The sequence below is a fragment of the Columba livia genome, unplaced genomic scaffold (assembly GCF_036013475.1).
Source record: "Columba livia isolate bColLiv1 breed racing homer unplaced genomic scaffold, bColLiv1.pat.W.v2 Scaffold_88, whole genome shotgun sequence".
Lineage (NCBI taxonomy): Eukaryota > Metazoa > Chordata > Aves > Columbiformes > Columbidae > Columba > Columba livia.
Window position 1 is genome coordinate 21,797 of NW_027043816.1, and position 20,355 is coordinate 42,151.

A 20,355-nucleotide genomic window follows, 5' to 3' on the forward strand; every position below is an offset into this window, starting at 1 on the left:
CTGCCCAGGGGGTTTGTGGAGCCTCCTTCTCTGCAGACATTCAAAACCCGCCTGGACGTGCTCCTGTGCGACCTCACCTGGGCGTTCCTGCTCCACGGGGGGATTGGACTGGATGATCTTTTGAGGTCCCTTCCCGTCCCAAACATACTGTGATACTGTGAAGAATGCGGCTTAGCAGCGCTGCTGACTCTGCCGTCCCGTTCCCTTCCCCGTTTCAGCCGGCGAGGCGGCCGGAGGACCCGCTCTGTGCGGCCGCGGGGCCCGCGGAGTCGAGGGCTCTGTCGGCGCGCCCCGGGGGTTTCTCTGGAGAGACTCCTCGTCTCGGTCGCGTGGCGGCGGGGACGGACGAGGACCTCTGGCGAGGGGTCTTTCTGCGCTGGGAGCCGGGACCGGGCACGCGCTCGCGGGGCGTCCGTAAGTCGCGGTACGGAATTTAGGCAGGATAGCGCGCACGGGCTTGCGAGCGCCTTACAGGCGTGCGGTGGTTGCTCGTGCGGCCAGCTTTTGGTGTCGGTTGTTCCGGCGCTCCGTCGCGGTGTAGAGCCGGCCCCGTACGTAGCGGTGAGGCGTACCGCAGTTCGGTTTGATTCTCGGATAGGCCTCGGCTCTGACTGTGCACTCGAACGCCAAAACCTACAGCGGAAGCTGCGGTGGCTTTAGCGTGCAAGGGGCGCGAGCGCCGTGAAGCCGCCCGTGTGGCCGAGCGTCCCGATCGCGGCGCTGAGCGTTAGACGGACTTGAGCCGCGTGCCGGAATTGTTTTGTTTTGGAGAGGGCGGGATAAACTTGGAGCACAACTTGTGAGGGCGGTATGTCGTGGGCAGGTTTTAGTATTGCCTGTGGAGTGCCGCTAGAAGCGTTCGTAGTTCTTGCTTGTCTCTGTTACAAGATGAGCCGTGTCGTCCTGCGTGACGCGTAACGGGAGGACGGCGCGGTAGCGGTGCTCTGCAAAAGAGCCCGTTGGGGGGTATTTTAGCTCGCGGGAAAGGGATTGGGGAACCACCTGGTGGTAATGCGAGGAGAGCAGCCCTGGCGAAACCTGAGGAGCCGAGGCCGTTGTATAAATTGGACAAGGAAGGAAAGGCTGCGGGCACAGCGCGGTGCTGCACCCGGCCGCCCCAACGCGGAACTCTAATGTGGAATTCCTGTGTTTCAGAGGGGGAGCTGTGACCGCCCCGTGCTCAGCAGACCCCCCAGCCCGGGTGGGGGGAGCAGCGCCGGAGCGGGAGACGCGGCTCCGTCCTCCGTCCCCAGCGTGCCGGGGGGCGGCTGCCGGCCTGTGGGACGTGGCTGCGGCTGTTCGGGGCGCTGCCCCCCCATTTTTGGGCGCTCTGGTATGTACATAGGTAAATGGCGTTTTAAAGTAATGTGCTGCCCGCTGGGGCTGTTTTCCTTTTCTACCTTTTTTTTTTTGAGTGAATAAATGGGGGGACTCGGGGGGTGACGATGACGTTACTGGAGGAGCAGGCCAGTGAGAGATGGGGGCTTTCAGCCCCAAAATGCCTGAACAATCATGGGTGGGGTGTTTAGTGGTACTGTGGGGAGGAGAAATGTCTCCCTGTCCGTTGCAGAGAAAACAGAACAATCCCACATCAAAGCTGTCCTAGAGAAGTACTTGCTGTTTGTCATTCCGGTTCTAGAGCAGCCCGATGTGCTGTTAAAGGTTGTGGTGGTGCGGGTCAGGGATCCCCAGGCTGTGCCGAGACCGCAGGACGGCTGCTGGTGGAACAAAGTCAAGGACAACTTCTCAGAGTAAGAACCTCTCTATTTGTTCTCCTCGGGACACATCCCTTTGCCTCTGGACCCCTCACAAGCTCACTCGCCACCTTGTTCCCTCAGAAACCCGTTTCCTCCCAGTTCCTCTGCGATTGCCCTGCCTGCCTTTGGGTCCCTGCAGGCTCGTCGGTGGCATCACGGTGCCTGTTTGACCTTTTGCCCCGTTAAATTCCCCTCTTTTCTCTCTTCCCCTCAAAACTTCCCCAGTTGCTCTTGTCACATGCCAGAGGCCTCATTTTCCCCTCTTGTCTCCTCTCAGGACCCCCCATCTGTTGGCCCCTGTCGAGGGTTTAGATTGCGGGGTGACAGTAAAACCCTGGCAGATGTATTGTTAACCCCGTCTCCCCCCCACTTCCCCCTTTTGCCCCTCCCTCTCCCCCCTTCCCACTCAGGACAGGCGATCCGGAGGGAAAGAAGGACAGAGAGAAGAGAGTTGGAAAAACTGGCAATGTTTTACTAATGCTATATTAAGAGTAGAGAAAATAATACAAAACCAATCCTGAAAGTCTCAGCAACTGCAGAGCCAGCACCTGAAGTCCTGGACTGGACTCTGCAGCCAACCGGAGCTGGATTCAGTCTCTCAGTAGGCCTCAGTTTGCAGGGACGACTAGCAAGGTCCTCTCCTAATGTCACCATAAGCAGAAGGGACGAAAAGGGGCAAAGAGGACAAGATCCTCATGATCTGCCACTTGTATATGAAGTATTCATGTGAAGGGGATGTTATACACGGTTGGTCAGTTTGTTGGTCACCTGTTTCTTGTTGCTCCTCTTGCAAGATGTGAATCTGTCCTTATCAACAAGTAAGCATTCCATTGCAATGTTTATCAAAACATGTATGTGTCTGGTTCTCCAGGAAAAGGCAGCTAATATGAAGCTTTAGCTGACAGGCAAATTCATGCTGTCTGCCTATCAGATTGCCGGAGGGGCGGGCGTCGAGGGCTGGGTACTGCGTGCCGCCCGCAGCCAATGATGGTGCGGAAGAGGCGGGCGTTGCGGTGTCCCTACTGCGCATGCCCCAGTCGCGAGCGCTGATAGGCGGAGAGGGAGATGATTGACGTGTCCCGGAGAGCCAACCGGGATGCGGCAAGGGGCGGGTGCTGCAGTCTCCCTAGTGCGCATGCCCAAACCGCGAGCGCTGATAGGTCCGCGGTGTCTCGGTGCCGCGCCGTGGGGGGAGACCGGGAGCGAACGGGAACGGGGGTCGGGGCGGCTGCGGAGCGCTCGCTGCGGCCGGCGCCCGGGCATCGGGAGGCGGGCGGCTCAGGGCCGCCCTTCGTGAGGTTTCCCGGAGGCGGCAGGAGGGCGGAGGGGAAGGAGGGGACAGCCGGGGACCTCCCGCCGCGGGCGTCTTCGGGGCGCGGCGGCTGTCGGTGCCCGCGGAGCCCGGCGGGACGGCGGGGGAGCGCGAGGGGAACGGAGCGGCGAAAGAGGCGGCAGGTGAGTGCGGCAGCGGCGAGGGTGACCGTGCCGTTGGAACGGGGGGAGCGGGAGGGGGCGGCGCGGCGCGGAGGCGTTTGGTTCCGGTTCCCCCCCCCGCCCCCCCCCCGCCCTTACGGCCGCGCTGGCGAAGCTGCTGGGAGGCGTGCGGTCCGGAGCCGCGTCTCCCTCCGGCGCAGCGCCCGTGCCCGGTGCGGCAGCCCCTCCGGGAGCGGCGCAGCCCCCGTCGGTCGCGGGGACGGTTACAAGCAGAGCTAAGGCGCGGTTGCGGGCGGGCTGGGTGGCGTGGCGAGCGCGGCGCCGCTCCGGCGGGAGCTCGGGGCGAGCCCCGGCGGGTTCCGTGTCCTGCGGGCGCGGCTTTCGCGCCGCGGCTCTCTCTGTGCGCTTTTTTGTTTGGTCGCATTTGTTTTTTGGGGTTTTTTTGGCGGGATTCCCGCGAAACGCGGCACGACCGCTCGCCCGGGGCTGCCGCGGCGGGTCTCAGTGGCGCCGTCCTGTGGGCAAAGCGCGGTACTGCACCCGGCCGCCCCAACGCGGTGCCGCGGCGCGCCTCGGTGCTGCCGCCCTGTGGCGAAACTCGGGTACTGCAGCGCCCGGCAAGGGGGGGGGCAGAGACGCCGATCGAGCCGCGGGGGTTCGCGGTCGGGTCTGTGCGTGCCGGTGTCCGTCCCCCCCCGACGGGGGTCAGGTCCCCATTGGTGTGCAAACGACATCCCTCCCTCGGTGCCTCCTTAAACGTTTAATGACGTAAATATTGCTCCTGCTAACGTTGTCGGCACGGCTTCTTTCCTCAGTGGATCCGTCCGGCAGTCGGTGGCCCACGGTTGCTCGGCAACAGCAGAAGCGGATTGAAGGGACCGGCCGCTGGAGGATGCCGAAGCCTCCCGGGTCAGCGATGGGAGCAGCTTTGCGTAAAGCGAGGGGTACGTGAAGCCGGGCGTGCGGTGCCGACCGCCCAGCAGGTAAGGGAAGCTAAAGCTTTACCTCCAGGGACTTCTGCCCAGAAAGCTGAAGAAATTGCTCTCGCGTGAGCTGTAGAGTTACGCAAAGAGAAGAAGATTAGTAGCTGCACTGATTCTAAGCAGGTTTCTTGAAGGGTGCACGCCCTTGAAGCCGTTTGAAAAGAATAAAGTGTATTAACGGCACAAGGGAGGCAGATTAAACGTGATGCTCCGGTCGCTGGAAGCTGTGCTGTTGCGAGGAGAGTTGCCGTCACGCATTGCAAAGGGCCTCAGAAGGGAAACGCTGCTCAGGAAACTGGCAATAAATTGGCAGGCGCCGCTGTAAAACCAGCCACCGAGAGGACAGAGACCGGTACGGAAGCCGCGTCTCTGAGCCCAGGTGGCCGTGTCCTCCAGCCAACGTCAGGGAACTGTAACAAAGAGGATAAGCAATTAATAGGAGATTAATAGCCCGATCAGAATTAGGGTCCAAAGGAGCCGTCACCGGCGACGGGAGAGCAGCGGCGCCTCGCGGCGCGAGGAGCTGACGCGCTCTGTCGAGATCGGACGAACAGGTAAGAGCGAATTTAGAAGCTCTGTGCAAACGAGGCAATGGGAAACGTGCCTAGAAAACCATCTTGATGGTGCACACGGGGTACAGACAAGAGCAGCCGGACGAGGGAAACGTACCAGGACAACCCTGGCGAAGGGAGTTCCCCGAGCTGCCTGGAAAAGGGGGGTGTCGATACCGGCCGGCACGAACGGCTCCCTTCTCGGGTCGGCCGGAAGCGTTGCCGTGCCGGGGGGCGGCTGCCGGCCTGCGGGCCGGGGCTGCGGCTGTTTGGGGCGCTGTCCCCGCTTTGTTTTCCTCGGGGAGCCCCCCCACGTTCGGGGGCTTGTGGTACGTGCACGTGCAAATGACACGGTGTTCCCAGCTGCTCTGTTCTCTGCCTTGTTTTTCCAGACGCCTGTCCCTGTTTTCTCTTCCCGCTTTTGAAGAGAAGCTGCCGAGTCAGCGTACGCTGCGGTGAAGTTCTACAAGATGCAGCCCTCAGGAACCGGTTGACGTGAGGGAAATGCTTTCTGACCGCCTGCGCGGTGAGGGGACGTTTTTCACCTTTTAGCTCCTTCTGCACGACAAGAGGGAGACGGAAGGTTAAGTAACACGTTGTTTAGGAGCTGAGAGCTTAGTTTGTATTTAACTAATAATTAAGAGACGTGTTGTCAGCGAGAAACTAAACGATTACAACTAACCTCATCAAATGAAGTAAAGACAGGCCAGCCAGGCGTGGTGGTGGAGTTGCTCTCTATGTGAGAGAGCAGCTACAGTGTACTAAATTCTGCCCAGGAGCGGATGAGGAGCGAGTTGAGAGTGTATGGGTCAGGATCAAGGGGCAGGCTGGCAGGGGTGACACTGCTGTGGGCGTCTGTTGCAGGCCACCAGATCAGGCTGAGGAAGTTGATGAGGCCTTCTATGGGCAGCTGAGAGCGGCCTCACGGTCACAGGCCCTGTTGTTGTGGGGGATTTTAAGTTCCCTGGTGTTTGCTGGAAGGACCGTTCAGCCAGCCAGCCACAGTCCAGGAGGTTCCTGCCGTGCATCGGTGAGAACTGCCTCATGCAGGTGGTGGAGGAGCCGACTAGGAGAGGTGCACTGCTGGATCTCATCCTCGCTAGCAAGGAGGGTCTGGTCGAAGCAGGAAAGGTTGAGGGCTGCCTGGGCTGCAGTGACCACGAGAAGGTGGAGTTCAGCATCTTGGGTGGCAGGAACAGAATAGCAAGTAGAATTGCAGCCCTGGACTTTAGCAGGGCCAACTTTGGCCTTTTCAAGCAATTGCTGGGGGAAATCCCACGGGCAAGACTGCTTGAAGGAAAAGGGGCCCAAGATAGCTGGGTTGCATTCAGAGATTGCTTCTTCCACGCTCAGGATCAGAGCATCCCCACACGAAGGGAGTCGAGGAAGGGAGCCAGGAGGCCTGCGTGGTTGAACAGGGATCTGTTGGGTATGCTCAAGCAGAAGAGGAGAGTTTGCAGGTCATGGAGGCAGGGGCTGGTCACTTGGGAGGAATATAAGGCTGCTGTTAGAGGATGCAGGAAGGCAGCTAGGATAGCCGAGGCCCCCTAGAATTACAGCTGGCGAGAGGGGTCAAGGACAGCAAAAAGAGCTTTTTCAAATACATAGCAGATAAAACTAACACCAGAGGCAATGTAGGCCCACTGATGAACGGGGTGGGTGCCCTGGTGGCAGAAGATACAGAGGAGGCAGAATTCCTGAATGCCTTCTTTGTCTCTGTCTACTCTGCCGGAGGCCGTCCTGGGGAGCCCTGTACCCCTGAGACCCCAGATGAAGCCAGGTCAGTGGAGGAGTTTGCTTTAGTCGATGAGGACTGGGTTAGGGAGCAATTAAATAGTCTGGACATCCATAAATCCACGGGTCCGGATGGGATGCACCTGCGGGTGCTGAGGGAGCCGGCTGAAGTCACTGCTGGACCGCTCTCCGTCATCTTTGCCAAGTCTTGGGAAACGGGGGAGGTGCCCGAGGACTGGAGGAAAGCAAATGTCACTGCAGTCTTCAAAAAGGGCAAGAAGGAGGACCCGGGTAATTACAGACCGGTCAGCCTCACCTCTGTCCCTGGGAAAGTAATGGAACAGCTTCTCCTTGGTGCCATCTCAAGGCATATCAAGGATAAGAGGGTTATTAGGGGCAGTCAGCATGGCTTTACCAAGGGTAAGTCGTGCTTGACCAGCCTCATAGCCTTTTATGAGAATGTAACAAGGTGGATGGACGATGGCAGAGCGGTGGATGTGGTCTATACCTTGACTTCAGCAAAGCCTTTGACACAGTCTCCACAGCATCCTCACAGCTCAGTTGAGGAGGTGTGGTCTGGACAACAGAGCAGTGAGGTGGGTTGCAAACTGGCTTAAGGAGAGAAGCCACAGAGCGGTAGTCAATGGTGCGGAGTCCAGCTGGAGGCCAGTATCCAGTGCAGTGCCTCAGGGGACAGCGCTGGGGCCAATGTTATTCAATATATTCATTAACGATTTGGACGAGGGAATAGAGTGCACTATCGGCAAGTTTGCTGATGACACCAAGCTGGGAGGGGTGGCTGACACGCCAGAAGGCTGTGCTGCCATCCAGAGACCTGGACAGGCTGGAGAGTTGGGCGGGGAATAACCTGATGAAATTTGACAAGGGCAAGTGTAGAGTCCTGCACCTGGGCAGGAACAACCCCAGGTTCCAGTATAGGTTGGGAAATTACATATTAGAGAGCAGTGGAGGGGAAAGGGACCTGGGGGTCCTGGTGGACAGCAGGGTGACCATGAGCCAGCCCTGTGCCCTTGTGGCCAGGAAGCCAATGGCATCCTGGGGTGGGTTAGAAGGGGGTGGTTAGTAGGTCAGAGAGGTTCTCCTTCCCCTCTGCTCCGCCCTGGTGAGACCACATCTGGAATATTGTGTCCAGTTCTGGGCCCCTCAGTTCCAGCAGGACAGGGAACTGCTGGAGAGGGTCCAGCGTAGGGCAACAAAGATGATGAAGGGAGTGGAGCATCTCCCTTATGAAGAAAGGCTGAGGGAGCTGGGGCTCTTTAGTTTGGAGAAGAGGAGACTAAGGGGGGACCTTATCAATGTTTATAAATACATAAAGGGTGAGTGCCATGAGGATGGAGCCAGGCTCTTCTCGGTGGCAAACAACGATAGGACAAGCGGTAATGGGATCAAGCTGGAACACAAGAGGTTCCGCTTAAATTTGAGAAGAAACTTCTTCTCAGTGAGGGTGGCAGAGCCTGGCCCAGGCTGCCCAGGGAGGTTGCGGAGCCTCCTTCTCTGGAGACATTCAAAACCCGCCTGGACATGCTCCTGTGCGACCTCACCTGGGCGTTCCTGCTCCACGGGGGGATTGGACTGGATGATCTTTTGAGGTCCCTTCCCGTCCCAAACATACTGTGATACTGTGAAGAATGCGGCTTAGCAGCGCTGCTGACTCTGCCGTCCCGTTCCCTTCCCCGTTTCAGCCGGCGAGGCGGCCGGAGGACCCGCTCTGTGCGGCCGCGGGGCCCGCGGAGTCGAGGGCTCTGTCGGCGCGCCCCGGGGGTTTCTCTGGAGAGACTCCTCGTCTCGGTCGCGTGGCGGCGGGGACTGACGAGGACCTCTGGCGAGGGGTCTTTCTGCGCTGGGAGCCGGGACCGGGCACGCGCTCGCGGGGCGTCCGTAAGTCGCGGTACGGAATTTAGGCAGGATAGCGCGCACGGGCTTGCGAGCGCCTTACAGGCGTGCGGTGGTTGCTCGTGCGGCCAGCTTTTGGTGTCGGTTGTTCCGGCGCTCCGTCGCGGTGTAGAGCCGGCCCCGTACGTAGCGGTGAGGCGTACCGCAGTTCGGTTTGATTCTCGGATAGGCCTCGGCTCTGACTGTGCACTCGAACGCCAAAACCTACAGCGGAAGCTGCGGTGGCTTTAGCGTGCAAGGGGCGCGAGCGCCGTGAAGCCGCCCGTGTGGCCGAGCGTCCCGATCGCGGCGCTGAGCGTTAGACGGACTTGAGCCGCGTGCCGGAATTGTTTTGTTTTGGAGAGGGCGGGATAAACTTGGAGCACAACTTGTGAGGGCGGTACGTCGTGGGCAGGTTTTAGTATTGCCTGTGGAGTGCCGCTAGAAGCGTTCGTAGTTCTTGCTTGTCTCTGTTACAAGATGAGCCGTGTCGTCCTGCGTGACGCGTAACGGGAGGACGGCGCGGTAGCGGTGCTCTGCAAAAGAGCCCGTTAGGGGGTATTTTAGCTGGCGGGAAAGGGATTGGGGAACCACCTGGTGGTAATGCGAGGAGAGCAGCCCTGGCGAAACCTGAGGAGCCGAGGCCGTTGTATAAATTGGACAAGGAAGGAAAGGCTGCGGGCAAAGCGCGGTGCTGCACCCGGCCGCCCCAACGCGGAACTCTAATGTGGAATTCCTGTGTTTCAGAGGGGGAGCTGTGACCGCCCCGTGCTCAGCAGACCCCCCAGCCCGGGTGGGGGGAGCAGCGCCGGAGCGGGAGACGCGGCTCCGTCCTCCGTCCCCAGCGTGCCGGGGGGCGGCTGCCGGCCTGTGGGACGTGGCTGCGGCTGTTCGGGGCGCTGCCCCCCCATTTTTGGGCGCTCTGGTATGTACATAGGTAAATGGCGTTTTAAAGTAATGTGCTGCCCGCTGGGGCTGTTTTCCTTTTCTACCTTTTTTTTTTTTGAGTGAATAAATGAGGGGACTCGGGGGGTGACGATGATGTTGCTGGAGGAGCAGGCCAGTGAGAGATGGGGCTTTCAGCCCCAAAATGCCTGAACAATCATGGGTGGGGTGTTTAGTGGTACTGTGGGGAGGAGAAATGTCTCCCTGTCCGTTGCAGAGAAAACAGAACAATCCCACATCAAAGCTGTCCTAGAGAAATACTTGCTGTTTGTCATTGCGGTTCTAGAGCAGCCCCATGTGCTGTTAAAGGTTGTGGTGGTGCGGGTCAGGGATCCCCAGGCTGTGCCGAGACCGCAGGACGGCTGCTGGTGGAACAAAGTCAAGGACAACTTCTCAGAGTAAGAGCCTCTCTATTTGTTCTCCTCGGGACACATCCCTTTGCCTCTGGACCCCTCACAAGCTCACTCGCCACCTTGTTCCCTCAGAAACCCGTTTCCTCCCAGTTCCTCTGCGATTACCCTGCCTGCCTTTGGGTCCCTGCAGGCTCGTTGGTGGCATCACGGTGCCTGTTTGACCTTTTGCCCCGTTAAATTCCCCTCTTTTCTCTCTTCCCCTCAAAACTTCCCCAGTTGCTCTTGTCACATCCCAGAGGCCTCATTTTCCCCTCTTGTCTCCTCTCAGGACCCCCCATCTGTTGGCCCCTGTCGAGGGTTTAGATTGCGGGGTGACAGTAAAACCCTGGCAGATGTATTGTTAACCCCGTCTCCCCCCCACTTCCCCCTTTTGCCCCTCCCTCTCCCCCCTTCCCACTCAGGACAGGCGATCCGGAGGGAAAGAAGGACAGAGAGAAGAGAGTTGGAAAAACTGGCAATGTTTTACTAATGCTATATTAAGAGTAGAGAAAATAATACAAAACCAATCCTGAAAGTCTCAGCAACTGCAGAGCCGGCACCTGAAGTCCTGGACTGGACTCTGCAGCCAACCGGAGCTGGATTCAGTCTCTCAGCAGGCCTCAGTTTGCAGGGACGACTAGCAAGGTCCTCTCCTAATGTCACCATAAGCAGAAGGGACGAAAAGGGGCAAAGAGGACAAGATCCTCATGATCTGCCACTTGTATATGAAGTATTCATGTGAAGGGGATGTTATACACGGTTGGTCAGTTTGTTGGTCACCTGTTTCTTGTTGCTCCTCTTGCAAGATGTGAATCTGTCCTTATCAACAAGTAAGCATTCCATTGCAATGTTTACCAAAACATGTGTCTGGTTCTCCAGGAAAATGCAGCTAATATGAAGCTTTAGCTGACAGGCAAATTCACTGAAAGAGAAACTTGTTTTTTAATGAAACCAGGACAGCCCCCTCCCCAATCCCCTCAGGACTCCTCTGATTCCCATCTGCTCCTCTCAGGACAGCTGAGCTTGTCTTTTGGGGCCCCTGAGAGCCCCCATTTACCTTCTTTTACCTACCTTTGTTGTTGTTCCCAGCCTGTCCTGGTGTTTTCCATCCTTCAGGACTTCCTTATTACTGTTGTGAGAGTCCGAGAGAAAAGGAGGAGTGTCTGTGACTTACAACTGTCGTTGTTGATCTACAGTGTTTTAGAGACGGATTCTTGCAGGATCTATTTCTGGTTCGTCCTTCACTCCTCCCCAGACCGCAGCGCTGGTCCGAGTTCCCCAGCACACGTGTGTGTGTCCAGCCGGGTACGCTGGGGGAGCGCGTCAGGGCGGGCAGACGCTGAATGGACGCGCTGTCAGCGACTGCGGAACGAGCTGGGGCTGCTTTGACCGTGTCCAGCCTTGTGCGTGTGGTTTGTTTTCACTTGCAGGCTGAAACAGCAGTTTCCTTAATTAAAAACACCCCAACATGTGCCCCGGCCCCCAACAAAAATAACGCCAAAAATGCCACTGAAAGAAACACAGGGAGTTTTTAAAAAATTTCCTTTAGCTTTCTCTCCCCTCCACCCCTACCCTGCTGCGTTCAGTGCAGTGAATGACCGTGAGGAGATGGCTGTGGGTCTGGCTGTTGAAGGGTGTGTGAAGGAGAAGGAGGTGTGTGTAGAGCAGGATTGGTGGTGGAGGTGAGTGCAGCTGGTTTGGGTGTGGGGCTGTAAATTCTTTTTGGAGGCTTCCTAGTTTCTGGTGTCACCTGCGGGGTGAAGTGTGACTCTGTGCAGGTTTGAAAGGTGCAACGTGCAGAGCTCCCTCATTTGCCACCAGATCTCCCAATCACAGAGACAGCGTCGCTGTGCAGCTGCTAAGGACAGCGCGTCTCGTGCAGAACAGCATCCTTTGTGCTCCGTGTGCGTGTTCCTCCTTTGAAATGAAGTTGGGCCGCCCGGTGTTCCACGTTACGTGTGGTACCTGCTGGGCTGAGTCTCCTCCCCGCGCTCCGGTCGGTTCCGTCGCGCTGCCGCAGCCCCGGCAGCACCGCGGCGTTCGCTGGACGCGTTGTTGGCGGAGCCGGCACCGACAATCTTGACACGTCGAGGCGCTGCGGTGGGTTTGCCTGGGAATTCCAAGGTAATTCCAAGGCAGACAGTAATAATCCCCAATTTATGTAGTAAAATTTAAGAGTGGAATATAAATGCTGGAGCACTAATTGGAAGTAATACCTGTAGAGAAAAAAACCTCTAGTTTATATCTACAATAAAAAATAATGTGTGCTAGTAAATCCGCCTGGTAGTAATGTAATGATAAAAATGTTAAAGTGTAAATAGATGAAATTATATAGGCATGAGCAAGAAGTAAATTTAATTTCAGCTATTACTTGGTGAACTAGGCAGCAGTTGTTCCCAATCTGAATGCTAGTTTAAAAAACACATTGTTTGGAATTCCTTTTAAATGATAAAGGCAGAAAACTAATGTGGAGTCATTGGTAGCTTCATTTGAACAACCGTTATGAAATAAACCGCAGACACGAATGACTGCATAGGAAACAAAGTGAGGAAGCTTTAGATTTTAAACAGCATTGGAAAGTGATCGGGAGTGTTTAGTATTTAAATTATAACAGAGCCACGAGATTGGAGGCAACAAAGCTCAGAACCAAACAGAGTCAAAACGTTACATTTCTTTTTTTAAAGAGAAGTATAAAGGAACCACTAAGTAGTGGCTGTTTATAAACAGAGGTATTAAAAAGTTCCCAACAGAACACTAGAAGATATTTAGATGTAAAATAATATTAGAAAACAGTTATGACAGTCTGAATTTAACCACAGCTTTTTTGGGGTTGTGCAAAAACATGACCGCTATTAATTACCTCTGAGTTAAAATAAAAAGACATCAAACTAGATGTGATTAACAACAGCTAATTTTAATTTTTCAGTGTGCTATCCAGTCCGGCTTCTCCCTCCAAGGGCGTGGTCTGAGAAAGCCACACCCCCAACTGCCCCCCGTCCAAGCTCCGCCCCTGCCAGTCTGTGCCCTCCCCGAGGCGCGTGTCCCTTACAGCCCCCTCCCAGCAGCATAATGCATCGAAGCCCCGCCCGCGGCTCCACCCCTAAACTCAGCCCCTGCTAAACCACGCCCCCTCAGAGCACGTGCTGTACAGAGCCCACCCTACTCTCGGCTCCACCCCTCCCTTCCTAAGCTACGCCCTCTTTGGGCGTGTCCTTCTCCCTACCCCAAGCGGCTCCTCCTATGGGGGTGTGACACACGGAGGAACCACCCCCTGCCCAGTTCCCCCAGGTGGGCCTCCCAATGGGCGTGTCCTCCCAGTCCCCGCCCCTCGGCACGGATCCCACCCCCGTGGGTGGGGCTCCACCCAGCTGCGCGCTCGGCCCCCCCCACCCATACGTGACCCTCAGTAACCCCATGGCAGCCCTATGGCTGCCCCACAGGTACCGCTACAGCAGCCCTGCTCCTTCCCCGCAAGAGCTCCAGACACGCCTCTGCAGAGCCCCCACAGCAGCCACTTCAGTGCCCCACAGCTATCACCGCAGCCGCCCCATCCCGCCCCACGGCCGCCGCTGCGGGACCCCTGGAGCCCCCGACCCCACACCCGCCTCGCAGCCCCACAGCGCGCGGTCTCGCGGCCGCGGTGCCGGTGAAGCCACGTGCCGGCCGCGGCCGGAGGAGCCGCCGGTTTCCCGCCCCCACATCCCCCGATCGCTGCTGCCGCGGCTGGAGGAGCCGCCGGTTTTGCCCCCACATCCCCCGATCGCTGCTGCTGCCGCGGCCGGAGGAGCCGCCGGTTTTCCCCCCCACACCCCCCGATCGCTGCTGCTGCCGCGGCCGGAGGAGCCGCCGGTTTTCCCCCCCCATATCCCCCGATCGCTGCTGCTGCCGCGGCCCGAGGAGCCGCCGGTTTCCCCCCCACATCCCCCGATCGCTGCTGCTGCCGCGGCCGGAGGAGCCGCTGGTTTTCCGCCCAGCCCCGACTCTCCTCCTTCCTCTTCAATCGCCGCTGCATGCCGCCACGATGTCTTCTATTCTGCCATCTTGTTTCCCCCTTCTCCTCTCATTCGCTATTTTATACCGAGGGAGGGAGGAGGCGCTCGCTGATTGGCTGACAGTGTCAGTCTCGGAAGTCGTCCATTGGCTCATCCCCACGAGGGGTTCTCCGAGGGGGTGGGAGAAAGGCGCTGATTGGTCACCGTGTCGCTGAGGTGAGGAAGGCACTGATTGGTCACTTTCCGCCGAAGTTCGCCCTCCCAGTAACAGGCGCTGATTCGCTAGCGCCCCTGAGGTAGAAAAGGCGCTGATTGGTCGGCGTTTTCTCGCCGACGTTAGCCCACAGCAACGAAGCGCTGATTGGGCAGCGCGGCTGACGGGGCGGATCGTCCATTGGCAGGAGGGCGGGCGGGGGGCGGGACCGGGCGGGACAACGAGGTAATAAATGGGGCGGCGCAGAACGCGCGCAGGATCAGAAAGGCGGAGGCGGCAGCGGCAGCGCGAGCTCATCGGCCCCCCTCCCCCACCCCCTCCCCCGCGGCGGGAAACCCGAGAACGGCAGGAACGGCGGCCGGAATCAGTTAACGGGGCGGGTCAGGGCGGTAATTATCGTGCGGGTGTTAATTGGGGCTCGGCGGGTGAATGAGTGACCGGCGGGCTGGGGTGTATCTGGGGGTTTTGATCGGAACTGGGGTTTTAAAGCCGCGGGTTTGTGGGGGGTGGGGGGGCGGGGGCGATTAAGGCTCCCGGAGCCGCTTTAGCGGCTTAAATCGTTGTGTTGAACGCGGGAGGAGCCGGTTCGGGGCTTTTCTCAGCAAGCGGGGCTGGTTTGGGTCTAATTCGGCTTTTAAAAGATGTTTTTACGTAATTTTTGGGTGCCGATTTGTGCCAGAAGGCGCCTTTGAAATCTGTTTATTGAGGGTTTATCAGGAGAATTAAAGTTTAAAGCTCGGGGAGATTTGGGGCTTTTCCCCGGGATTTTGAGTCCAAATCGGTTTTTTTAGAGCCCTTATTTATTTAAATTGTTATGTTTAAAGGGTTTATTTGAGGTTTTATTTGGAACATTTTGGGCGGGTTTGAGGCTCCTAAGATTTAATTGTTGGTTTATTATTTGATTTATTATTTCACTGCGGTGCGGGGCTCCTGAAGACGCTGAGTTGTTTCAATTATTTAGCGCTGTGAGGAGCCGTTTTGGGGCCGTTGGGGTCTAAATCGGCTTTTTAAAAGGTTTATTTAACGCGTTTAAAGTTTGAGGGGCCGATTTGCGACTTTAAAGATTTTTGAATCTACTTATTGATAAGAATTTATACAATAGATTAATATTTAAAGCCCGGGGGGAGATTTGGGGCTGTTTCCCAGGATTGCGAGTCCAAATGCGTTTTTTTCTGTTAACCGCTTATTAATTTAAATTATTATATTTAAACGGGGCTTTTTGAGGTTTTATGAGGTTTTTTTTGAGCATTTTGGGCGGTTCTGAGGCTCCTAAAGCCGCTTAATTGTTTAAATTATTAATTGTTAAAATAATGTAAGTAGTTGTTGAAATAAGTGTGTAAGTTATTGTATTTAAAGCCGGGAGGGGCATTTCGTTGCTTTTTGGGGGGTTTTAGGGCTGAATTCACTTCATTGAACGTGTCTAGAGCTGGGGGTCCCAGATCTGGTGCTGATTTGGCCCCAAAAAAAGCTTTAAAAATCTATTTATTTATATAATTTACTGAATTAATATTTAAGCGGGAACATGTTCGGCTTTTTTAACCCGCCGCCATTTTGTCTCCCCCGTCCCGCTCTCCCTCACGCTGAGGGGGCCGAGGAGACGCTCGCTGATTGGCCGGTGCCGTCTGGCGGGAAAGCCTCCCCCGGCTCAGCCCCGCTCGGCTGTCTCCGAGGGAGAGAAAGGCGCTGATTGGTCGCTGCCTCTGAGGAGAGAAAGGCGCTGATTGGTCGCCGCCTCCCTAAACCCACGTAATTGTTTACATTCCATTTTAAAATTTATTTCTATATTTTAATTTAATTTAACTTATTTTTAATTTAATTTAAATTTAAATTATTAAAGTTAATTTTAATTTAATAGTAAATATATAGACTAAATCAGTATAGCAATATGCTACTATAAACGATATGATGAATAGTAGAAATATATAATATATAATCTGATATAATTAACTGATCAACTAATACTCATTGATATTATGTAATGAAATTTATAATTAATATATAATGGCATAATGATATCTATAATATACTATTGTAATGATATTCATTAAATATTAATATATATTATATATATTATGTATAATTACTATGTAATGTATCTAATCTATTTTTACATATATATCGTATTATATAAAGCTGTGAGGGACCATATTTGGGCGGGATTTTGAGATTTTTAAGGCTGTTTGGTCTCAAATTCAATTTACTTCATTTTGGGGCTGTTTTTAGGATAATTTGTGCTCAAAGAAGCTTTCAAGATCCATTTTTTTGGCAGTTAATTTGCTCACTCGGTTAATGTTGAAGCGGGGGGATTTGGGGCTGTTTCCCAGGACTGTGACACAAATAACGGCCCTTTCCTTCCCTTCCCCACTGCAGCTCCTGCGCAGAGAACAGCGAAGGCAGCCTGGCCACGCCCCCTCCGGCTGACCGCGCCCCCCCCTCCGGCTGACCGCGCGTGCCCCCCCCGCAACTCGGCTGACCGCGTGCCCCCCCCAACTCCGGCTGACTGTGTCCCCCCGCCCCCCGGCTGATCCCGTGCCCCCCCCACTGCACTCCTGCTGACTGTGCGCCCCCCCCACCTCCTCCAGCTGGCCACATCTCCACTGCACACCATGGCGGGGATGGGGTGGGGGGGATCACAAGGGTCTATGGGGCGGTGTGGGGGTCAGGGCGGCTGTGGGGTCAATGGGGTTGTTGTGGGGTGAAACACCCCTGAAGAGGCTGAACCCCCTACAGGTGAGTGACCCACACAGTGCCCCACAGTGCCCCATAGCACCTCCACTCTGCCCTATGGATCCACAACACTGCCCCACAGCACCCTATAGCTCCTGCTTGCTATCCCACAGCACCCCATGGCTTCTCCACTCTGCGCCATATGTCTACAGCAGTGCCACAGAGTACCTCATATGTCTTCCACTCTGCCCCATGGGTGCAGAGTGCTGCCCTACAGCACCCTATAGCTCCTGTACTCTGCCCCACAGATCCACAGTGCTGTCCCACAGCACCCTATAGCTCGTCTGGCCTATAGACCCACTGTACTGCCCTACAATGCCCCATGGCTCCTACACTCTGCCCCATAGACCCACAACACTGCCTCACAACACCCCATTGCTCCTGCACTCTGCCCCATGGATGCCCAGTACTGCCCCACAGCACCATATAGGTCCTGTACTCTGCCCCATATATCCACAGGAGTGCCCTGCAGCACCCCATGGCTCCTGCACTCTGCCCCATGGATACCCAGTAACGCCCCACAGCACCATATAGGTCCTGTACTCTGCCCCATACATCCACAGGAGTGCCCCCCAGCACCCCATGGCTCCTGCATTCTGACCCATGGATGCCCAGTACTGCCCCACAGCACCATATAGGTCCTGTACTCTGCCCCATATATCCACAGGAGTGCCCTGCAGCACCCCATGGCTCCTGCACTCTGCCCCATGGATGCCCAGTACTGCCCAACAGCACCATATAGGTCCTGTACTCTGCCCCATACATCCACAGGAGTGCCCCCCAGCACCCTATGGCTCCTGCATTCTGACCCATGGTGGATGCCCAGTACTGCCCCACAGCACCATATAGGTCCTGTACTCTGCCCCATACATCCACAGGAGTGCCCCCCAGCACCCCATGGCTCCTGCACTCTGCCCCATGGATGCCCAGTACTGCCCCACAGCACCGTATAGCTCCTCTACTCTGCCCCATACATCCACAGGAGTGCCCCCCAGCACCCCATAGTGACTCTACTCTTCCCCATAGACCCACAGTGCTGCTGCACAGGACTCTACTCTGCCCCTTAGACCCAGAGAGCTGCCCCACAGCAGCCTGTAGGTGCTGCGTTCTGCCCCATTGGTGCAAAGTGCTGCCCCACAGCGCCCCACACCTCTGTCCACCTGACCACCCTTCCCTCCTGACTGCGCCTGCACTGCCCACTATGGGTGGGTCACAAGGGTCTATGGGGCGGTGTGGGGGTCAGGGCGGCTGTGGGGTCAATGGGGTTGTTGTGGTGTGAAACACCCCTGAAGAGGTTGAACCCCCTACAGGTGAGTGACCCACACAGTGACCCACAGCAGCCCATAGCCCCTCTGCCCTATAGAGTCACTGCACCCCATAGCTGCTTTTACTCTGCCCCATAAATGGACAGCAGTGCTCCACAGCACCCTAAGTCTCCACTGTGCCCCATAGACACACAGTGCTGTCCCACAGCACCCCATATCTTGTTCACTCTGCCCTATAGACCCACAGTGTAACCCTACAGCACCCCATAGTTCCTCTGCCCTATAGATTAACAGCACTGTCCCAGAAAACACCATAGCTTCTTCCCACTAGCCCATAGGCCAGCAATTCTGCCCTACAGCGCACTAGCTCCTGCACCCTATCCCATAGACCCACAGCAGTGCCCCACAGATCCAGTCTGCCCTATACATCCACAGCACTGCTCTGCAGCACCATATACTTCCAGCACTCTGGCCCATTGATATGTAGCACCCCACAGCTGCTGCATTCTGCCCATAGATCGAGATTCCTGGGTCCCCTCACCCCACCAGCTGTCCTGGGTTGCGATGCTGCACGGGGCCCTGTGCACAACAAAATGAGGACAGCATGGCTGCTGGGCGCCACCCAGCTTGGAATCCGAGATGGCTGGGGGGGGAGGGCTGGCAGCCATGCTGGCACTGCCGGAGGGGCTGTTGGTCTGCGCCGTGCTCAGGCGGCAGCTCCCGGCTGTATCGGCTGCTCCTGTGGCCCTGCACCCTGCCCATGGGAACAAGGTGGCTGCCCTGATGGGCGTGGCCATCTCGGCTGCTGTGTCCCTGCTGGTGGGCGGGGCCATGGCTGTCATGGCTGCCAAGCCTGTGCTGGAAGGGTGGGGCTGAGGTGGGTGGGGCCTGCCTAGGGCGGCCATTCTGGGGTGGGGCCCAAGGTGGGTGGTGGGGCCTGTGGCTCTGTTTACCCCTGACAGCCATCTTGGAAAAGGGCAGCGCTGTGCCGCTGCCATCCTGACGTTGCTCCCCCAGGGCCATGTTGGGGGATTTTTAACCTGGTTTTGGGGCCAATTCTCACCCAATAAAATTAAATAATTTAAAAAAACCTTAAGCATTTGGTTTCTTCCATTTCCAGTGAAGGATTTGGGGGTGGGGTTTAGGGTTGAGGGTGGGGCTGAAGGTGTGGGCAGGGCCACTGCCAACCCCACCTCCCTCCCAAGCTCTCCCCAATGTGCCTTCCCAAAGGGGTGTGCCCTAATCAGGCCCCACCCCCTTTCCAAGCACCTCACCCTCCCCGCTGGGCTCCTCCCCCTTGACCCACACTTCCACCCCCATTGGTGGGCTCCCTGCAGGGGGTGTGGCCTACAGACCTACAACTCCTTCCCCTCCCCTGCTGAGCCATGTACCCGACAGGGCATGACAGGGGCAGACAAAGCTCAAGAAAGACCAACAGAGCCAGGCAGGGCCTGAGAGAGCTTGAGAAAGTCCGACAGAGCCCGACAGGGCCCGAGAGAGTTTGACGGATCCTCACAGAGCCTGACAAAGCTTGGCAGAGCCCAACAGGACCCGTCAGGGCCTGACAAATCTTGTCAGTTCCCGATAGAGACTCAATGTGTATGACAGAGCCCTGGGGGTCTCAACAGAGCCTGAGAAATCTTGACAGGGCTCAGCAGACCCCAAGAGGTCTCGACAGAGCCCTACAGAGCCCATCAAAGCCTGACAGATCCTGACAGACCCAAGAGGTCTCACAGGGCTTCACAAAAACCAACAGTGTCTGACAGAGCCCGACAGGAGTGCAGGTGCTGTCACTTCCAGTGAGGGTCCAGGTGATTTGATAAGGGTGGTGGGTGGGGCCTGGGGTGATTGACCCCTCCCCTTTCCCAGGGGATTGTGGGAAGGGGTGGGCGGGGCTCAGGGTATTTGAGCCCCAGTCCCCAGGAAGGGAGCTCATTCTGCTGCTGGGCTGCTTGGGTGTTGGTTCTCTGCTGCTCCTTTAGCAGTCGGCAGCTGTTGAGGTGTTTAAGCTGCATGGACAGATGTGTTTGGAGAAGTGGAGATGTCTGCTTGAGGTAGGACCTTCAGGAGCAGAGAAGTTTCAATAGCAGCTGTAGTTGAAAGTATGTTTCTAACTTTTTTTCTTCTATTGAATCAATTCCTGGTACTTTGTGTTTTCCCTAAATTCCTGATTGCAATGAAGATGGGGTGTTAATTCTTGGTTTGTATTGGTGTGTAACAAGTTGCTGATATAATCTCTCCTCCTAGGATGTTCAGGTTATCTACCAGGGGTTAGGATGAGCATCTCGTGTCTGTAGGTGGAGTTTTAGCATTTCTGAAGGAAGCAGCAGGACCATAAGGCAGAGTGTCTTTCAAGCTACGGGGTGGCTCATGGCCTCCCTGAACACCCACAGAACAGTGTGTTGTCCACAGAACCTTTGCAGTGTGCGGTGGACCCTGGTAGATCATTCAAATGTAACTCCCAGAAC

The 20,355-nt window shown here is 56.3% G+C and overlaps 1 long non-coding RNA gene across 1 annotated transcript; it reads left to right on the top strand.

Annotated features, from left to right (window-relative positions):
- Window positions 1-11,098: 11,098 nt before the first annotated feature.
- LOC135578171 (uncharacterized) lies at window positions 11,099-18,977 on the top strand. Its single transcript, XR_010469511.1, has 2 exons — window positions 11,099-15,641; window positions 16,266-18,977. It is a non-coding gene; the product is annotated as an uncharacterized LOC135578171 (long non-coding RNA).
- The last annotated feature ends 1,378 nt before the right edge of the window (window positions 18,978-20,355 follow it).